Source organism: Schistocerca serialis, chromosome 8, assembly GCF_023864345.2.
Source record: "Schistocerca serialis cubense isolate TAMUIC-IGC-003099 chromosome 8, iqSchSeri2.2, whole genome shotgun sequence".
NCBI lineage: Eukaryota > Metazoa > Arthropoda > Insecta > Orthoptera > Acrididae > Schistocerca > Schistocerca serialis.
In genome coordinates, this window is record NC_064645.1 from 336,630,928 (window position 1) to 336,650,594 (window position 19,667).

A 19,667-nucleotide genomic window follows, 5' to 3' on the forward strand; every position below is an offset into this window, starting at 1 on the left:
CTGCCTCTGGCCAGACTACCACTGACAACACAACACCACCAAGCAAGTATGGCTACACTCTTCCCATGAAAGAGTTACTGGAGAATCCAGTGGCGCTCAGTTGTCTTCAGTGATGAGAGTATGTTCTGTCTGTATGCGAGTGATGAACATAGACGAGTAGGTGTAGATCTGGTAAGCTGCCTGTTCCGGCGTGCATCCACCCACGTCACACAGCTCCCATCTCAGTGTTCATGGTCTGGTGGGGGAGGGGGGGGAACAGAATCAGTTACAACTAGGCGTGACATTTGATGGATCTTCACGATAAAGTAACCAGTGCTCGGTATGTTGCACAGGCAGTTATCCCCTTAGTATTGCCAGTTGTTTCGACAGGAAGATGATGAGCTTTTTCGGCAGAACGATGGACGTCTACATAACGGTTGCTGTGACGGATCGTGCTGTTCATGGAGTAAAAACGCTGCCCGGGCCAGCAAGATCACCAGCTCTATCGCCAATTTAACGTGAACAGAATATGATGAAGCGCGGAGTTACCGACTCTAAAGACCATACAAGAACCATTTCCGAAATGCAACAAAAGGCTAGATATGGCTGTGACAGTCTATCGCAGGATATTATTCGTTTGTGTGCGAGTAATACACGCCTGTTTTGTCGCCAGAGGGAGGTAAACTGTGTGCTGATGCGACTGTTTGGGCATCCTTCATTGAGATACGTGTATTTTATTTGATCTCCATCTGTTACTTCTACAATGATGAAATTATTTATTTATTTGATCGTATGGCTAGGGCCCCCCGTTGGGCAGACCGATTGCCGGGTGCCGGTCTTTCAATTTGACGCCACTACGGCGACCTGCAGTCGAGGAGGACGATAGGATGATGATGAGGACAACACAACACCCAGTCCCTGGGTGGAGAAAATTCCCCGTCCCAGCCGCGAATCGAACCCTGGCCCAGAGGACTGACAATCCGTCACACTGACCATTCAGCTACCGGGGACGGAAAATGGTAAACTACCTGTCAGATGACTTATCAATAAAATGCTCTTGAGGGTGTTGCACTTTTTCCGGTTGTGTAGCTGCGCCAAAGTATCAAAAACGTAAAACGAGACTCTCCTCCAAGTGCAGTCAAAAAGTTGTGTTGTTGCTTTGTAGTTGTGTTGTTCCAGTGGACAGAGAGTCTTACGCTCTCACGTTGACTAAAAAAGATGCCGTTCCGAAATGCGCCACTCTTTGTTGGATCTTCTCTCTCTCTCTCTATCTCTCTTTCTGTCTTTCTTTCTCTCTCTTCCATTAATCCAAATAGCTTTTAATACACTGCGAAAACAGTCGTTTCGGGCTAGAGACAGACGGACACGTACACCTAGTATGGTATGGTAAATGTAATGTATGAGACAAACGATGGGGCCTCAAAGAAAATGATACGATCCAAGTGAAATCGACGAGTCCTGTTCAGAAGGTGAGCGCCATATCACTGTTCACGCCACGCTCTGCGCCGTGCCGACGGCCTGCAGTTTTTGTGGGCGGTGCTGTGATCTCGGTGTTCTTAGCGGCAGATCCTCGCCTTTTGTTACTGGTGTGGCGTGAGGCTCTCCTGCTCTCGGCTTTCCATTTATTGGCAGGACCGCTGTCTGCCGGCCGAGGGGCGAGAGAATCAACGCACAATACCGACTGATCCCTTAATAGCAGCCTGCCGCTCTGACGGCTCTGCCTAATGACGTCCAGGTATGGGGAGGGGGGGACGAAACCTCACACTGGAGGCGCAACTCGCTATTCGTGATCAGCAGGAGGCGTACGTGCGGAGCAACTGACAACAACGCTTCTGTCTGCTGCACGGTTTACAGCTACTGTTAACTCGCATCACGGACGCTGTACCCATCAGATTTTCAATCTTTGTAAATAGATTTTCAAAGAGACCAACACTGACATGTCATTTCGGTCGCTGCGTTCATGTATCGTTGACGGTAACAAAGCAAGGAAGCTTCCGACGTTCAGTCGACGTCGAAGTTATTAGAAAGGGAGCACACGCTCGATTTGTTGTGGTCTTCAGCCGAAGGCGGATTTGGTGCTGGTCCCCACGCCAGTCTATTCTGTGCAACCCGCATACTTTTGAACCTGCTTGCTGTACTCATTACGTGGCCTCCCTTTCCAATTTTTACACCCCGCTCTTCCTTCCGTTACCAGATTGACTGTTCCTTGATGCACCAGGATTTTCCTGTCTACTGATCCCCTCATTTTTTTTTCTAGGTGTGGTGCAAATTTCTTTTTTCCCAAGTTCGATATAATACCATCTCATTAGCTGCTCGATCACCCTACCGAATCTTTTGCATTTTTCTTTGGCACCATGTTTCAAGAGCTTCTATTCTCTTCTTCTCTGAACTGCTTATCGTCCACGTTTCAGCTCCGTTCTAAGGCAAATTCCGGACATACGCCTTCAGAAAAGACTCCCAAGCACTTAAATTTGTATTAGATGTTAACAGATTCTTCTTTCAGAAATGATTTTGTTGCTATATGGAGGCTGCAGTTATTATGCTGCACAAATAGCAAAACTCATTTCTTCCTTTAAATATCTCATTTCCTTATATAATTTCCTCCTGTTGCCTGATTAAACTCAACAACATTTCATTACTCTCTTTCACATCTATTGATATTTACCTTATAAGCTCTTTTTCACACGCTATCCATTCTCTCCATATGTTCTTCGAAGTCATCTACTGTGTCTGACGGAATTACATGTCATCGACAAACCCATTTTCCTTTTTTGTTTTTATGTATATTTATTTTATTTTATTTTAAATTTTTTTTTCGCTGAGTTTTGCTTCCCCTTTGAAATCCCCCCTTGGTTTCCTTTACAACTTGTGCACATTAAGAAATGTCGGGGATAGGCTAAAACCTTGTCATTGCCTTCTCAACCACTGCTTCCCTTTCATGTCCTTTGAATCTTGCAAGAGCAGTCTGTTTTCTGTACAAATTGTAAAGAACCTTACGCTGGCTATGTTTAATCTCTGCAACTTTCAGAATTTCGAAGAGCGTATGCCACTGAACACAGTCAAAAGCTTTCTACAAATGTATATGGGCTATAAATTCGGGTTTTCCTTGCTTTAAACTACCTTCTATGTTAATATTGAGCAGTAAAATGTTGAAATCGTCCCGTCGCTAGCCTAAAGTTGTGACGTACATTATAATAATCTGGCCCATTTATTTTTTCTGTAATTAAATTTTTTTATTACTACTAAGACTCCTACATTATGTATTGTCTCCAGCAGTAGTTTACAGAATTACAGGATCGCAGCGACTGGCAGTTTCCACGGCGTGCACAGCTTGAGCAGCACATGATGTTGGGATCTTCAGTCCGAACATTAGTTTCATGAAAGAAATATATCACGACTTTCAATGTTTCTACAGGGTCACAGAGGCTTTTTTTATTATACATGCAATTTTTGGTAACAGTTTCAAGAGAAACAGACGAAATCTGTTTCGAAAGTTGCGTCATTTCGGTCCTTGTTGATTTTAAGCCCCCTCAAGACCACTGGATTTGTTCGTATTCTGTGCTCACCATTTGTTGAAAGATGCCAAATTATCAAAATTATCAATGAAGTACAGCTGAAGAGAAGTGAAATATAAAATATATCAGGGTTTATCTTAGGCGGTATAACTAAATATCAAACGTAACGTTTTGCTCTTCTAGTGTATGAAATCACGGTAGTTATGTGTTTAGTTTCTACATAATATTTTCCTTTTCATTTATTTGTTTATTGAAGAGTGTGTCTTGTGTTGACGTGACCCTCAAAGAACAAGTATTAATGTGACCAATGTCCCTGTTTTAGTATATGTATAACTGAAATGTTCCAACATCAGCTGGAGAGAAATCTTATTAAAAGTGCTGAGGAATGAGTTTTTTTTTTTTTTGAAAATCTGGCAACCTTAGTTCTACAAAATATTCTGAGCGTTCAGGATTGACCTTGAAAGAGGTCCCCCAACGTGCTCGTTAAGCGGTTCGTGCCCCTGCGAGAGGCTGGAATTTTTTGAGGCAACCTGCCTCCATTAACAAAAATTAATACTGGCCTGTAGCTACCATAACAAATGACAGCCCCTCGGGAGGCGGACTTAAGGGTGGAGGGGGGCAGTGGGGGAGGCGTGCGGAGGAGGAGGCGGAAAGCGTTCCCGTGTTCTCCAGCGGTCACCCCAGGCCTTCCTTCACGCCTCTGGGCCAGGTACCGATAGCAGCCACCATATGTCAACGCTCACAGCCAGGCGACCCAGCGACCCCGCCTGTTCGCTCGAGCAAAACGCTGATTTTGTTCCCTTTAGGAAAATAATGTGCTTCGATGACAGCGGACTTTCGTCACTTATTTTTCATCGCGCTGCTGCAAAAAAAATCTCTCACGAGGGTCATTTGTTTCCCTCCCCAAGATATCTGCCCAGAGGCGTGTCACGAAAAACTAAAAAATGAAACCGTCTGTCGGCGACACTCACATTTCGGACGGATAGTTAGCGATTTATTACCATGCCATTTACAGCGGCTAATAACTGTACAGAAATGGTGTAAAAGGAACTGGAACAAAACAACTGGACACGTTATTTTGCAAATAATTACAGGCTGAGGGGCCACTACCTTAAGTTTTTGTTGTAAATGAAAGAATGGCTCAGTTTTGCAAAGGAAACAGATTTGTTACGGGAATCGTGATGGCTGGAAATGTAAGGTACCAACCTAAATTAGAGTTGTTCGATTGCTGTTTCAGCTCAGATCATTCGCAGTGTGTGTGTGTGTGTGTGTGTGTGTGTGAGAGAGAGAGAGAGAGAGAGAGAGAGAGAGAGAGAGAGAGAGACTGTTTATAGGCTGATTGCTTCGAGATACAGAAATAGGAAGTTCACAAATATGCAACACTCATCTGCTGTCCGTTACTAATATGTACAATACATTTAGTTCTGAATTAATGCACCAATTTCTGTCTCGCACATGTTGACTCAGCTTCAACGTGCTACCGGCGCGGTCAGTGCAGCGGATTGCTAAGTGAAGGGGCGGGGGTTCGGTTCCCGGCTGGGTAAGAGATCTTCGCGCTCGGGGCTGAGTATTATGTTTTCCTTATTTACCATCGTCATAATTGACATTACTAGTGAATTGGCTGAATGGGAAAGATTTGAAAGCCAATACATTGAAAATTAAATTCGATTGTTTCATGAGTATGTTTAAAATACTTGTACACAGAGCTCAAGCAGTCCGAGATGCACATAGTTTAACTAAAGAACTCGCCCACTACAAGACAGTGTTCAACAAAAATGGATACTCTGTCCTTCATATTAACGGGGCACTACCTGTTAAAACTAGGAAGAGGATACAGAGGAAAACCCCATCGACAAAATTTCCAGCTTTTCTTCCCTTTTCTATCAGTATTCCGTTGAAGACAGCAAGAAACTTCCATAATTTTCAGGTGAAAGTGGCTTTCCGCCCACCATCTAAGAGTGCCGACCTGCTGGGAGTAGTGAAAGATAATTTGTTATTGCGGAAGGCCGGAACAAAAAAAATACCATGCCAATATGGCGTACGTAGGCCAGACCACGAGCACTGTGCAAGAACGTTCCACTGAGCATCAACGCTGCACTCGCCTTTTGATACCAAGCTAGTCAGCTATTACAATGAAATGAACACCCTTAGCTGCGTACAGGCGGTGACATACGTCAACGGGGACAGATGAAAATGTGTGCCCCGACCAGGACTCGAACCCGGGATCTCCTGCTTACATGGCAGAACAGATACCATCTTAGTATATATATAGTTAAGGCTCACCGGCCACTTGACCATCTTCTTCTTCTGTGTGAATGCACAAACAGAGCCCGAACTCTTACCGAAATCGGCAACGCGCCGCGAGTAATAATGGGCGGGGGCACTATGAATGTAGTGCGGGACAATACGTTGCGAAAGTGAGTTTCACGGGAGGCGTGCCAGAGATATATCCCCGCAGTCGTGCAATCCGCAGTGTCCTCGGTGGCTCAGATGGATAGCCGGCACGGTAGCTCAGCGTGTTCGGTCAGAGAGCCAGTTGGCCTCTGTAATAACAAAACTGAGTGGAAGGATCAACCACCGAACTGGAACAGTATGTCTTGCGACGTCCGAAACGACCAAACACAACGATCAACAACGAACAAAATGCAAAAAAAAAAAAAAAAAAAAAAAAGGATGGATAGAGCGTGTGCCATGTAAGCAGGAGATCCCGGGTTCCAGTCCCGGTCGGGGCACACATTTTCATCTGTCCCCGTTGACGTATGTCAACGCCTGTACGCAGCTAAGGGTGTTCATTTCATTGTAATTTCAGTCTAACGAGCTGCATGGTCACCGATGATATCTGTTCTTGTCCGAAAGAACAGATACCATCTTAGTGTATATGTAGTCAGCTATTGCCTAACATTACATCTGTACCCGACATTTAATGGAGTGGCCACAGTAAGATCTTTTTGGGAATCCGTTATTGAAGAATCCGTGTAAATACGCACGGCGGAAAATTTGATGAACTGTGACAGCAGCTACCAGCTGGATAATTCGTGAATTCCTGTCATCTCCACGATTTGTTCAAATCGAAGACGACAGAGTAGGCCGACAACGGCGACGAACGGTAATGCAATTCCATCAGCGATGGCGCTGGCACCGATTACCGTGGCCCAGGGGTCAACATGATCCTGATGCATGCGTGGAACATCCACTGTGCGCTATGCGGGATGGAGGACGTCTTAGTCAGTTGTAGATGGCTTACCTGAAGACCGTAGAGTGTAGTTGCGGGGACCGGCTGCAAGCCAGAAATTTTTTCCAACACTAAAATCGCTGGGAAAATTTTAAAACTAATAACTAGCTTACAGTTGAGACACTAGATTCTTTCTCTACGTTATCCATCTCCTACTTTTCATACTTCATGTTTCCCCTCTCAACAAACACGTGTTCAGATGGGATGCAGCGTGGGTTCCATTAGAAGCCGCGCGGGATTAGCCGAGCGGTCGCCGGCACGGTAGCTCAGCGTGTTCGGTCAGAGGGTTAGCTGCCCTCTGTAATTAAAAAAAAAAACTGAGTTAATCGATCAACAACGAACTTAAACGGATGTCTTACGACGTCCGTCCCGAGCAGATGCAACGAACGAAAGCGGACAAAATGAGATTAAAAAAAAAAAAAAACCGGTCTAAGGCGCTGCAGTCATGGACTGTGCGGCTGGTCCCGGCGGAGGTTCGAGTCCTCCCTCGGGCATGGTTTTGTGTGTGTGTGTGTGTGTGTGTGTGTGTGTGTGTTTGTCCTTAGGGTAATTTTGGTTAAGTAGTGTGTAAGCTTAGAAAAAATGGTTCAAATGGCTCTGAGCACTATGGGACTTAACATCTTAGGTCATCAGTCCCCTAGAACTTAGAACTACTTAAACCTAACTAACCTAAGGACATCACACAACACCCAGTCATCACGAGGCAGAGAAAATCCCTGACCCCGCCGGGAATCGAACCCGGGAACCCGGGCGCGGGAAGCGAGAGTAAGCTTAGAGACTGATGACCTTAGCAGTTAAGTCCCATAAGATTTCACACACATTTGAACATTTTTTTGTTCCATTAGAAGTGTTTAAGTAAGTTTATCGTCGAGATCTTATGCAGCAAATGGTGCACGAAGCAGATCTTGACGGTAGCTGAGCTCCGCTCACTGTTTTTACGCCTGTAAATTGAGAGTAGAACTTATTGTGGAACTAGTTTTACTTGCTATACCGTGTAATTAATACGGTCTTCACTTTCTGCCGTCGAAAATAACAACTCAGGTAACCGGGTGCTTAATAGCGCCTGATAAATTGCGCTCTTAACACGCAATCAATGCTAATTTTAAACAGAAATCGACAAGAAAAATGGCACAAGACCATAGTCGAGCAGTAAGTTAGGCAGCAACTCCGGAACAACGATAAGTTATTTCTGAACCCGAAATGTTTCTAATTAATTAACATCACTCCTACGGCTCATTTACGTTGTGAGGTTCTCGCATACAGTGCACTTAACATTTTCTACCAGCTAGGAGAATCATCCACGTTACGCATTGTTGTGACATGAAGTCCATCACTGCCTTCAGACCAAGCGTAGAGACATCTGCAAGCAACTGATACAGTGATTTTCCTATGTGGTCTTATTACTGACACAGCGATTTTCCTATGGAGTAAGATTGAGGATACGCATGAAAATTGAGAGATCAGCGACGGCCGTAAGATAGGAGTTGCATTCTCTTTCCAGTTGTGAGATGCAATGGTTCTGGGTCATCTGTCGACCTGCCCCATTTAATCCATTTTGACCGCTGATGTCTCAACCACATGACCTCCATGACACCGGGCAATCATACCGCAGCTGCGTCATATTCATGACTATCACTAAAATGCTTATTCCAGCACTATATCGCCACCAGAATAGTTATTTCCATTTTTCCTGCCACCAACGTGTATCTCATTCAGATACTTTACGGGAATGCAGCCGAATGACGTTGTCGACATGGGCCGATATTTCGACAGGAGACCTCCCCGTCATTTTCGAGGAAAAACTGCGGCAGGTAAATGTTGTGCAAGGGAATGGATGGAGTGAAAGCTAGATCAGACGTGCGTTGCGCTAACCAATCATTCATCGGCTGAGTAATGATACTGAGTTGGCACCAAGGTCTACGGTCTTTCTGCCTTACACAGAGAGCATTTCCGATAGCGTGAATTGGGTCTTTCGACCTCCGTCAAAGATTGGAGTCTCTTTAAGTTCCGTTAAGGATGAACTTGGTTTGCGTAAGGGGGGTGATCTATGGTATTCCGTGCAGTTGTGTCATTCCATATATTCGTCAGGCTAACAGGACTGTGAAGGGCCAGTGTACAGTGCATTAGCATCACACACACTCACAACTGCGGAGCCAGTCGGCTAATTTATTGCATTGTCTTGCTGTTTTGACAATGCTCACTCTATGGAATACAACAACACGGAGAGTCTGGCATGCACTTCCAGTGATATTAAGGAATCTGCTGAGATTAAATTAGCAAGTAACCTTGAAAACAGAGATGGAGTTTTCTGCTTAAATTCTGATTCGAATCCTACTCTCTCTCCATTGCCAAACAACAGAGGGACGGATTTAATGCTACCTCACCCGTTGTTCATTAATTTTCACTACCGATAACTTCTGGGTCGGTCATCTGTGATTGGTGTGGTGGCGCTAGTGTTTAGAGCGTGTGTATTATCTTTTCAGAATTGCTCTACAAAGCGAAGTTTTAAATTCCCTTGCAGAGCGGTTTTCTGCTGCAGTTTTGCCCTGAAAATGGCAGGGAGATCTCCTGACGAAACCGGTTGCATTCCCGTTAAGTTATTTGAACATATATACGGCGGTAGAACCTCATGTCTAACGTATATCTCTTGTAGTGATCACTACGGTAAGATGAGAGAGATTAGACTGCATACTGAGGTATATAGGAAGTTATTTCCCACTCACTCAGACCACGACTGAAATAGGAAAGAAAACTGATCATGAGACCACGACTGAAATAGGAAAGAAAACTGATCATGCTGGTATGAAGTGTCGTTCTCCATGCCCTTTATAGTGGATTACGGAATATTTATGTAGATTTTGGTGCCTGTTTATCTGTGAAAATAACGAAATTCCTTTTGGAAACAACAACACCACAGACAGTTCGTTTACTTCCGGTACAGTGATTCCTAAGTCGATTCTGTCATCCGCGTTGACCTGAGAAGTTTGTGATCGCCTTACCCTCGGCACCTGCGCAAGTCTGCTTAATGTTGCAGTGAGCGCCGCGGAAACACCTCAAGCCGCAAGTCCCGAGCCAAGTTAGATGGCTTCATAAGTCTCCTGTTTCTGCCAACTTTGGTCCGACCGCCCGGTTTCACAGCTCTGCTGCGTACGTCCGTTAAAAACTAATAAGCCTTGCTAACGCTTACGACCTCCGGCATTAAATTAAAGCGCTCCATATTGTGCTGGCAATCTCTGCACCCATTTCACGCACCCGAGGCAGTTTCTTGGATACCGGCAATGTACTCCAAGTTTTATACTTCGCTTCATATACGCTTAGTTAGCTCCTGTCTTCCGGTACTATCGCCTTAACCCAAGCAACCTCGCCATTAAAGACCAGAATGTTGATGAAAGTCAAGTTACGTGGGTATTCTGGCAAGTTAATACTTGCTACAATACCCACTAATATCAGATCTGTTTTGATGGTCGAATTATTTCTTCGATATATTGTCTCAATCTTGTGTGAGCGCCAGTCGAAACAAATTGTTATTGTGAATCTATTTCTTGTGTAAAGTCAACTGTGTGTTGAAATCGAAGACTGTAAGGTCAGAGGTCGTCTTCTTGTTCTTCTCTCTCCTCTTCTTCATTCATGTTTCAGGCGTATGCCTATTACTCCCTCTTGTTCACTGCGTCTATAATCTGTGGTGAGTTTATATTTGGTACCTCTGCCTCTTTCTTGATACACCGGACTGGCGTTTGGGAGGACGACGGTTCATATCCATGTAAGGCCCTCCAGATTTAGGTTTTCCCTGATTTCCGCAAATCGTCCCATGCAAGTTCCAGGACTGTTCCTCTGACCATGCATGGCCGATTTTCTTCCCTGTCCGAGCTTGTGCTCCGACTGTAATGGCCTCATTGTCGACGATATGTCGAACCCTAATCATCCTTCCTTCATGGTCTACTTATTCATATTTTCCCTCTTAGTCGACAATTCATTATTATTTTCAGACTTCTATTTTCATTCATTCTTGTTATAAATCTCTCCATTTATTTCTGTATTCCCTCACCTGTTCCTTTACACTTTTAAGTCCTAGCTCTTGTGTGACTTGTGTTATTTATCATATCACCAGGTCGGCGGATTAAATGAAGACAAGGAAGCAATTCAGAGTCATGCTGCTAGATTTGCTACCAGTAATTTCGATCAGCACGCAAGTATTACGGAGATTCTTCGTCAACTCATATGGGGATCCTGGAGGGAAGAAGACGCTCTTTCCGCGAGACGGTGTTGCGCAAATTTAGAGAACCGGAATTTGAGGCAGAACGATTCTGCTGCCACCAACGCACGTTTCGCGTAACGACCATGAAGATAAGATGCGAGAAATTAGGGCTCGATCGGAGGCTTTTAGATAGCCTTTTTCCCTCACTTTACTTGCGACTGGAACAGGAAAGGAAAGAATTATTAGTGGTACATGATACCCTCCGCCAGGCAGGGTACAGTGGTTTGCGGGGTATGCGTGTAGATGTAGTATATAGCCAGCTGCTCTTCTTAAAGACCTGATTTCCGCGGTTTGTATTATTCGTTCATTTTCAGCCGTTATTGCATGAGTTTCTTTGCCGTAAGGCATAAATGAGATTCAAACTGTCGGCATGTCTTCTTCATTTGTGAAGGAATTGCTATTTCCTAACAAGTTGAATAGAAGTTGAATTCATTGAATCTCTCTGTTCTCTGGTCATGTATTAAAGTTTTCTATGGGAGGGGGTCTGAGCTTTCAAGACCATTATTCTTCTTTTGGGGTGGGGGGCTGGGGGGGGGGGGGGGTTGGGTTGACATTGTTAAGCTATAGATTTTGAAAGTTATATTTAATTTATAAATGACTTCTTGACCAGTATCCTCACCAGCAACTATAAGCAGTTGGTCATGAAAACAGGGTGCAGTCATAGGATTTTTCGAATGCTCGGGAAAAAATTTACCATCAGTTAATTGTAGTGTGTGGTGATATAGAAATGAACGAAAGAAATGTAAGAAGGTGGTGTGAAATGTTCGACAAAGGAAGCATAAATGTATCATGAGAAACTGACCCGGATGTCCGTCACATTTCTTAGCACCCACATTACGATCTTGCCCTAGATCTCGGCGATTTTCACCCTTTCACGAAGTTGAGAGTTTCCGGGCGGGAGACTACTTGGAAATGATGCCAAGGTGGAAAATGCAGTGAATGACTGCTTCCTCGAGTGGCAGCAGCCGATTGCGACACTGTAGAAATAAAGCTTCGTAACTTACATGCTTCTTCTTTTTTCCCCATTATTCACTGGATTGGCGGCTCCCTCAGTCGGAGGTTCGAGTCCTCCCTCGGGCGTGTGTGTGTGTGTGTGTGTGTGTGTGTGTGTGTGTGTGTGTGTGTGTGTGTGTGTCGACCGTAGCGTAAGTTAGATTAAGTAGTGTGTAAGCTTAGGGACCGATGACCTAAGCAGTTTGGTCCCATAAGAACTTACCACAAATTTCCAATTTATTTACTGGATTACCCTCTTATCGTACACCGCTGAGTGATGTTCCCGTCAATCCCTGCTTGTCTCTAGAGTAACTGCCGTTAGTTACTTTCATGTTCCACAGATAGTAATTGCCATCTGCCGTTATGATCGTAGACTGTGACAAGTCCCTTTCTTCAAAGGAGGAGTAATAAATTTAAAGGTTATTTCATAGCCTCCAATTGCGATTGCTGAAGATTAGCAAACATGTATCTGCCGTTATGATCGTAGACTATGTGACAAGTCCCTTTCTTCAAAGGAGGAGTAATAAATTTAAAGGTCATTTCATAGCCTCCAATTGCGATTGCTGAAGATTAGCAAACATGTAAGTTTTTTCTTACTAGTTGGCTCTGACGTAACATCGCGTTATGGTGCCTATTGAAATATAACCTGGGAAAATTACGATACCAGTACAATAATCGTAACTGGGGCACTATATTTATCATAAGACTGCAATAAAAATGTTACGCCACACTGGCGACGCTAACTAAACAACTGAGCAGAAAACGTGAGTTCGAAAGTAAAATTATTCGCAAATAAATCGATACATTTTCATACGAGTTCATTTTGTAAAGGAATCGACTGACTACTGAGGACCAAGCAGAATAATTTCTTTTAGTAATATTGCAAGCACTGCGCCTCGTAGAACAAATCTTTCTAATTTTTTTAAATTAGTAACAACTGCAACGTGAATACATTGGTGCACGTCAGTCTAAGATGAATACAAAGGAAGAATGAATATTTTACATCCACGTCTTAATTATTTTTTTCTTGAGAAAAAAATCCACCGGTTGGGTATGAAGTGCCTCTTATTCCACGCCCATCGCATGCCCATTAGCTCTCAAGTAACTCCATTCCCACCTTCTTCCACAGCCGGAGCTGGATGGAGGTAAGCCAGTTCAAATCCGGTGATGGAAAATTTTCTCTGCCAGTACTGAGCCGTCAAGGGGAGGAGAGATGGAGGCGTGAAGCTCGTGATCACCAGTCTCTGCACCAGTGTCCTGGATAAAATTCCAAATCTCTCCTCAACGGCACATGAAATGAGGGCATGAGACACTGTTGCTGGTGACATCTCTGTTGGCAGGGGGCGTTCCGCTCGGCCCTCTTTTTGCTGTTGGAGAGTAGCAGGCCGTGTGCCGCCTCCGGGTTCCTTCTCTCCCTTCATCCACCCCAACACAGACCCAACACTACACTGTGCAAACACTCATAACAAGTCACCTACACCACACAGCCACAGGCTTGACACTTTATAACAGATCGGCTGAAGGCAACGGGAGATCACCTTCACTACAACCTGTCAAGCACAGCGATACGTGGTTCGTGCATTTCCTCCCCTGCTGTCATTTCCTGCGCATTCGACTATTTTGATTTTTGTTTCCCTTCGTTCCCGGGAAGTCATTGCACGGGGCGTCTCGCACGCTTCTTGCAGCATACATGCATCCAACGTTTACAAAACTGTTAATAAAAGGATTTTTCGCACTTTTCGACCTTCTCCCGTCAGTGAGCAACTACACAATGTTCGTTAGATTCCCCTTGGCTTGTTAATATAACACTTCAAGGGAGAAGGAAAGAACGTAGGTAACTGTACCGTTACCTGTGGGAATACCTACGGAGGGTGCCCAGCATACTTTGCATATCGCTGACATCAAACCAAAATTTTCTCGTGACTTCAGTATAACGCTGTTTGTTTACATTTTGCGCTAAGACCGAAACTTTTATGTTAGGCTGTACGTATTTGTCGTTGTGAACCACTGTTAGTCATTTCCTTTCCTCTTTCAATAGCAAACAAGCGAGAGAAAAACGACTATCTACATGTCGCCGTACGGGCCCTAATTTCTCTTGTCTCATCTTCGTGCTCCTTACGCGAAGTGTACGTTGGTGGCTCTAGAATCGTTCTGCATTCAGCTTGAAATGCCGGCTCTCTAAATTCTATCAACAGTGTTTCGCAAAAACAAGATTGGCTTCCCTCCAGTGATACCCATTTGGGTTCACGAAATATCTCCGTAATGCTCGCGCCCCGGCTCGCCTCTGAATTGCTTCGATGTCTTTCTTTACTCCGACCTGATGGCGATCGTAAACACTCGAGCACTACTCAAGAACAGGTCGCACTAGTATTCTATAAGCGGTCTCCTCTCTACGATAGCTACACTTTTCTGCAATTGTTCCAATAAAGAGAAGTCCACATTCGCCTTCCGTACTAACGCCTATACGTGCTCGTTTCATTTCAAATAAATCTGCAACGTTACGCCTACGTCAAACAGCATACTACCAATGCTGTATTACAACAGTACGGAATCGTTTTTCCTACTCATGAGCATTAAATTACGTTTTTCCTACATTTAGAGCAAGCTGCATTTATCATACCAACTTGAAATGTTTTCTGAGTCGTCCTCTTAGACATTTATTTACTAATAACAGTAATGGCGAATAATTGTTGCTGCCACGGAGCAAATCGAAATACGTGAAAGTACCGTTACTTCTCATAGGCAGTCACCTGAGAGTCACGTGATATTTCAGGCAATGTGCGTTGGAGACAAAAATTGTGCTCTGCACATATCAGTGTTCATTCCATAGATATTTCTCCCATGTGGCCATAATGCGGAGCGTCTTATACACTTATTCTGTTTCTTCTAGACACAAGCATAGAAAGCATTTTTAAATGTGACCAGTGTTGACCACAGATTGGCCATCTTTGAATTATTAATGTGAACAGGATCAGAATCAGCATACAAAAATTTATTTTCTTAAATATGTCCCGGTTCTACTTACAAGTGACGTAAGGCAAAGATACGAATGTTTTCGGTTCATATTTATTCGTGTCACGTGGCATATGGAAAATAAATGGTCTTCAACGTGCATTGTAATATTAAACAAAAGAGGAAAACAGAGGAATAGTACAGGCAAACCAAATAACATATGACTTTGCGCGGTACCTTTATTGGTCAATTTACATTTAATGACTTGTCAGGTACTAATTTAACGTATAGAGGACCAACGCTGTGGCTAGGCATATTACCTTGCTGAGAGGCAATATCGTTCTCGAAGAAGACAATCATAATTAATAACATTAAGGAGACACTCTCCTGAAGTTCTGCAAATGTTATTTATTTGATGGTGAACTGATTTTCGTCATCTTACGCCATCTCCAGGTGACAACTGAAAGTCGCAGCCACAGATAAAATGACGTGCTAATTCTTACATAGATATTACTGGTAGAGGTACGGAAGGCAAGTGAGTGCAATACTGAACTGGAAGCACTACTTGAAGGGATCTTTGCATAGATAACTGTGACGGTGTTTGGCGGGTACACTGTATTGGCGAGTGGCGTCGGAGATGTTACTACTGCTTGTGTTTGCGACTTTTGAGTGATTGTTTCATTGAACTACAAACTAAATCTAGAAAGTATCACATTGTATCAGCAAATAGTAATTTCACTTCTTCTCTTTAATATTACGATTTGACAGTTTGTTTGTAACCCAATATTTGCACACCAAACATCATTTAACACAAAAAAGAAATGTGTTTGCTCATTTAAAACTTAGTTAATATTATGTGCCGCGTCTTTATTAATTCAGGTATTTCTTGCAGTGTCATCTTTCTCTTTTCGTAACAGTATGTAAGACATTCCACTCCAGACGATAACATAATGCTTTCACCACCGCCTTCTGTTCGGCCAAAATGGTTGCTAACTTTTATTCCCCGACCTGTCTGTGCAAACACTACGAAGACAGTTATTTCTTGACTTCATTTGGAGTAAGGCTCTCATGTTCATTTACGAACTTTGAAGTACTTGTTATCTCACTGTGGAAATAACTGTTACATGATCTTGACCGTGCTACAGATATTTTATCTGTGCCATTAGGTAGCATCATCTTCTCCCACAAATCTGAAGTTACTTGGCGTTCCATTCTTTCTCCGTATTCAAACGCAGCTGCTGTCGGTTTCTACAGCGAAGCACGACGACTCTCGACAGAACAATGCCGGCCCCCCGTTGTACAATTTCTCTGTCGCCATGGTCCTACGCCCAGTGTCTTAAGACACTACCGTGTTGAATAGCTAGTTAACTACCTCGTACGTAATTTGTACGACATATGGTAAGCATGTGATACGAATCATTTCACATTTCACGCGCTGTTAACATAATTCACTTTTACACGTTGGTATAATAGGGGAGTACCCAAAACATATGGTAATGACGTTATGTCACAGAGTTAACAGTCTATTAACATAATTCATTTTGTGTGTGAGTACATGCTGCTCATTTACGGACAGCTGTATACAACAGTGAAGAACACTCTTACTCTAACAACGACAAGTGTTTGTTGCACATGCTACAGATTTCTTAAGCAACAATACAACAACAACGACAACAATAATAATAATAATGTGTCGTATATAACACGCTGTCTAGAAATAAATGCTAAATTTATTTTTAAAGTAAACAGTGCTGCTTCTCAATGCACTTTAAATCACTGGGCATGTGATCGAAACACTCGTTGCTGAATAATTTGAGTCTACAAAGTCTTTAGAAGGTACGTTCAACTCCAGAGTCCCTGCCGGACAAAATGTGCCGTGCACCCCAGCCTGTGGGCGCTGGCAGGGTTATGGTGCCCGGTTTAGCTGTCCTGGCTTCCATGTCCCATCGGTGTTATCTCGTTCAGTTCGTTTGTCTGAGGCTGTCGATGCCTCAGTCCCAACAAAGCTAGTTATCATGCTCTTATGAGCTCAGCAAAAATTATGGGCTGTCTGCAGTTTAAATCGTTCTTGTTATTTTGATTAATTATAAAATTTATCGTTACAAACTTTTTTTAACGCTGAACATCAAGTAATTCACAAACATGCAACAGATAGCAAGTAATTCGAATGTTTCATCTACAGCAGCCATCGAAAAGATGACAGTTTTGTTTTCCTTTCTACACGACCCAGTCACATTAACGTGGCCACCACCTGTGATAGACGTCAAAGTGCAATAAAACATGGTTAAAATGGGTCTGAGCACTATGGGTCTTAATATCTGAGGTCATCAGTCCCCTAGAACTTAGAACTACTTAAACCTAACTAACCTAAGAATATCACACATATCCATGCCCGAGGCAGGATTCGAACCTGCGACCATAGCGGTCGCGCGGTTCGAGACTGAAGCGCCTAGAACCGCTCGGCCACCCCGGCAGGCAAAGTGCAATAACCACTGACAGACGACAGATGGTAGCACTAGGAGTGGAGAGTAAAGCGTTTCGAGTGGACACGCAAAATAGTGCAGTCGTTATCGTAATGTGGAACGGAGCGATTAATCTGCCTTCCAAATAGCCTGGCTTTGGGCCAAGGGTGTTAACATTTCTGGAATATCTAATTTTGTAAACTGTTCGCGTACCGCCGTGCATGGGGAAATGGCACTATCCAAAATCGGCACCGAGGCCTCGGGCCTTAGGCGGCAGAGGCGAGAGATGTGGAGGGGCAAGCCGATGTGCAACTGTTGAAGCAAGTGACCACCCAGATGAATCAAGGGCCTATCGACGGTGCCTCTTCAACGACCGTTCAGCGAAAGTTGCTGTGTACGGACCTCTGCAGAACGCGCCTGGTTCATGCACCCATGCTGACTGCTGTTCTCCAGCGACGAAGGCTGGAATTTGCACGCCAATATCGCAACTCGACGTCCACTAAGTGGCGACAGATGGTCTTTTCAGATGAATCACGTTTCACTCACTGACAGACAGCCTTTGGCTTGCAAGGCATGACATCCTGCAACAATCGTCGGAAGGTTCCAGGCCGGAGGGCGTTCCCTCGATGTTCTCGTCATTCTGAAAGGTACAGTAGATCATCACAAGTATTCATCTATCCTTGGGGACCATGTCCACCCTTAATGCATATTGTTTTTCCTGGGCACTATGACATCTACCAGCAGGACTGTACATCTCGTCACACAGCTCGCATCGTACGTGCGTGGTTCGAAGAGCGTCTGGTTGAGTTTACCGTATCTTCCCGCCAAACTCCGTAGATTTAAATCCAGTCGAGAATCTGTGGGTACGCGTCAATAAGGCTGTTCGCGCCATGGACCCAACTAAGAAACCTAGCGCAGCTGGCTACGGCATTAGAGTCGACGTACCTCCACGTTCCCGCCTGTACCCTACACAACCTCACTGAATCTCTTCCTGTACGTCACCCTGCGGTCCATGTTATGAAAGGTGGTTAATCAGGCTTCTGATTGGTAGTCACATAATTGTGACTGGACAGTGTATTATATACAGTGTCTCAGTTGGGATACCCAAGGTGATCGTGTTAACCGATGAACGAGTGATTTTGAACAATTGTGCTTCCATTTGTGGTTGTGGCAGCAGCTTCCCAAACCGAGGAGGACGCTGATGTTGAACACATGATGCGGTCAGTCTCTGCAAAAGCTATGGTGACCTAACTAGGAGTCTCAGCTTTCACCCACAGAAATAATATCTCTTACCAATTTTATGTTTCTTCATTAAGATTTTGTGTCCTACACCCAGGTGTTCGAAAAAGCTACACCTGCCACTTCAAAATGACTCTGAGCACTATGCGACTTAACTTCTGAGGTCATCAGTCGCCTAGAACTAATTAAACCTTAATATCGGCGTAGCCCCTCATTCACTACAAAAATTCGAACTTTATCGCGAATTTCAGGATACTTCATGGTCTACGTATAATCTATTAAGTACTCAATAAGTTTCGGGAACCCGTATCTGGTTTCAACTGGAAAGTTGTAAACTGTTGCTTTTAATGAACAATGAAACCGATACCCAGTTTTTGTAACTTGAACTCTGAAAATGTGAAAGTTTTGATGATGTGTATTTCAAATGTCAAGCTGCGATGTGGTATTTCCTTTGCAAAATTTTTAACAATATTTCTGTTTTCTTCCCTTTCAGGTACGTAAGCATGAAAGAAGATTTATCCATGTTTCTGCCAGCAATGGTGAGTTGTGCCACATTATGTAACAGTTGTTGAATACGTTCAGATACTTTTGCAAGAGTTTCGTTTTTATTTTATATTCACCATTTTCAACCTGAGATGAGATATGGAAGTCCAGTAAGTAAGAAGGAATAAAATTTTGCTCACTCTCCACGTATATGTTGTATCCAAGATGATGTTTACCTTCACCGACTGCATGAAACATTAGCATCGATGGAGCCGCCGAATATTTCCAACTTTTCGCAAGGCTACGAACAAAGTTTATTGGTGAAGTCCTGAATAGTCACAACTGTGCACCAGCTCTGAATTTGTACTTTTAGTCTCATCTCTGCTATAAACGCAGACTACTTTCATTGTATTTATGACTTTCAATCAGCCCTGTACTACTCACTTTTATAAGTATACCGGAAATACAGTGTTATTGTAATTAATAACTGTAAAAGTAACATAATTCATACTCGCTGCTTCGGTCTCGTTTGCATAGTAATTGTAACGCAAATAATT